This window comes from Arachis ipaensis, chromosome B01 (genome assembly GCF_000816755.2).
Source record: "Arachis ipaensis cultivar K30076 chromosome B01, Araip1.1, whole genome shotgun sequence".
Lineage (NCBI taxonomy): Eukaryota > Viridiplantae > Streptophyta > Magnoliopsida > Fabales > Fabaceae > Arachis > Arachis ipaensis.
Window position 1 is genome coordinate 12610581 of NC_029785.2, and position 3082 is coordinate 12613662.

Genomic DNA, 3082 nt, shown 5'->3' on the forward strand with positions numbered 1-3082 from the left:
AATAATTAAAACATATTTTATCTCATATTTTTAAACATTAATGACTAATTAATGGTCAAAAATCATAAATTCTGATAGTCATTTAGCATTCTTCATTTATTCTAAATAGGGTTAAGTACTTTTTTCGTTCCTAACATCTTAGGACAAATAGAGAGGAGGGAGAGCAAGAAACGAAGAAAATAATAGAGGGAGAGGTGGAATGAAGAGGGAAAAGAAGAGAGGAAGAGGAAGAAGAAGGCGCCGATAAGAAAGGGCGTAGTGGCGACCTAGCAGCAGCAACGCCCAGCTGCAGCAACCCCTCCCTTTGTTTGCATCGCTTCTTTCTTTCTCTCCCCCACGATGAACTAGCAGTAGCAGCACCGACCCAGTGGTAGCAGCTCCGACCCAGCGACAGCGGTGACCCAATACCAATGACGACCTAGCAGCAGCATGTTAACACCATACATGAAGCAGCTGTTGCATCATTTTCTTAGCATGTTTTTATTGGGATACCTTCTTTCTTCATTCAATTAATATTTTTTGACTTCTGCAAAACTTCAATATTTGCTGAAGACATATTTGGTGGAGAAGAGGGGTGAACTTGTAAAGCTAGTAGAAAGGTCTCTTTGGGTTAAATATGTGAGTAACTGATTAAAGTCATTATACAATATACGTATTAGCTTTTTTTCTTTTAATTGTAGATCTACAAATATACATTTCTGACATTTGTGAATTGAACTTTCTATTTGAAACCTGTCTTAATTTCAGTAGATGTACTTGATCCCTCTTGGACTCATTGTAATGAACGCCATTACACGAGCAATAAATATAGTTGAGGAACAAGCGGGTGGACAAGGTGGTACTCTCGGACAGCAGCGCAGCTAAGATCTGCAGTACACCATGGATTAAATGAACGCTGATGTGTGAAGGTGATTAGCTTAGTTTTTTTTCTCTTCCCGTCGTGCCCTCCTTTCTCTCCTTCCAATTTTTCTTTCTTTTGTCTTGCTTCTAATTTTACTACAATAAAGAGTATTGTTGTGATGGGAGTGTTGCAAGTATAGTGGTAACTGAAAAATGGAGCTATGGCAATATAAGTTCCAGTGGATGTAGTGCAGATAATGCGGGTGAGGTGAATAGTGGAGTGAGAAGGGTGAAGAAGAGAGATAATAATAAAGGGTATTTTGGTCTAAAAATTAGAAAATAGATAATTTTATAACGTTTTGTAATGTTGAGAATGATATTAATAAAAAAAATATTAGAAATGATTTTGATTTTGACCCAAATATTAAAAAAAAAGGACTTAACCCTTCTAAATATAATGATAACTGATTTTTTTTGTTCATTAAAATTTCATTAGAACTGAGTATTATGAAACAACCTTGATTATTTTGCTATATAGCAAAGTTTGATTATTCTATAATGACAAATTTTATTATTTTGGTGGTAAATTATATATTGTTATATTAAATTTGTTTTTGTAAAACTACATATTTAATAAATAATTTTTAATATATAACGTTTGTAAATATATAATGCAAAATTACCATGAAGTTCTATCTTTTGAAAGGAAAAAGAAAAAAGTATCCAATGTTAAATTAATTCTCATGAAATTTGTAATTATGCATGATGTACCAAAAAGTAATGTTAAGGAGAAAAGATAGGGCCAGAATCTGCTTTATTTAGTATTTATTAATTGTTATAATAATTAATAAATATTAAATAAAATAAATTTTAGTTATTTTTTTGTTAATTTATTTTAGTTATTAAATATTTTTATGTACCAAAATACCATCTATCAATAATTATTATTCAAAAGCTAGAATTTTTTTAAACATTTGAATCATTATATTTTATATAAGAATAATTTTTTTTTTTTACCAAAGATATGAAGACTCGAACTCGCAACCTCTTAGATGAGTACGAAGAGATTATGCCATTTGAGCTATTACTCATTGGCATTTTATACAAGAGTAATGCTACACATTATTTAAATCTTTTTATAAACTAAATTTAACTAAATTAAACAATAAAAATTAGAATAATAATTTAGTTATAATTAGTTTTTATTATATTAAATCAACTTAATTAGATTTAGATGTATAACATTATGATGTCCATCTAATACTTTATAACAATATATTTTTTAAGAAATGACAAGTATATATATTTAGTTTAGTGTTTTATAAACAAAGTTCATTTTACTTGTTTTAGGGAATATTAGTCTTTTTTTTGGTATTATCAGTTTTTTATTTTTATTTATTTGTGAATAATTTCTCTCAACGACAGTCATTTGAGCCGCCACAGCCCACATGCATGGTGCATGTAAAGGAAAAGGTTGTTATATGCATCCGTACATTAATTATCAGATACTTTATTATTCATCATTTTTTAATATATTTTTAAAAATATTTAAAAAATAATAAAAATCAATTTAAATTAGTTTAAATTTTTTATTTTTTTTTAAATGGGATCTGAATCCCCTTTTATAACTAATCCTAATAATTTAAAAATCAAATTTCTAAAATTAAAATTAAAATAATATCTTTTCCTATTTAAAAATCAAATTTAAATTTAAATTTAATAAAATTAAAATAATACTATCAAAATCAATTTTTTTTATTCTAAGTGATATATAATTAATTATTTAACAAGAGTGATGAATATAATTATTTTTGGATGAATTTCAGATGTGTTAAGAAATTATTTAGTAAGTAATTTATAATTTTAGATTGTTAAAAGATAATTATTTGTGTTAAAAAACATATAAGCATGAAGTTCAACAAATTTTGGATGTGTACCAAAAGTATTTTGTGTGTTATCTTATTATTTTAGATGTGTTAAAAAATTATTTATGTAAAAAAAATATAAGTGCGGATTTAAACAATTTTGGATATGTACTAAAAATATTTTGTGTTATATTATTATTTTGAATTTGTTAAAAAAGATATTTATGTTAAAAATATAAGTACAAATTTAAACGAATTTTGAATGTGTATAAAAAATATTGTGTGTTATCATATTATTTTGGATAAGTTATCAATAATGTAAAATAATAAAAAAATATCAAAAAAATAATGTGAAAAAGAAAAATAAAATAATGTTC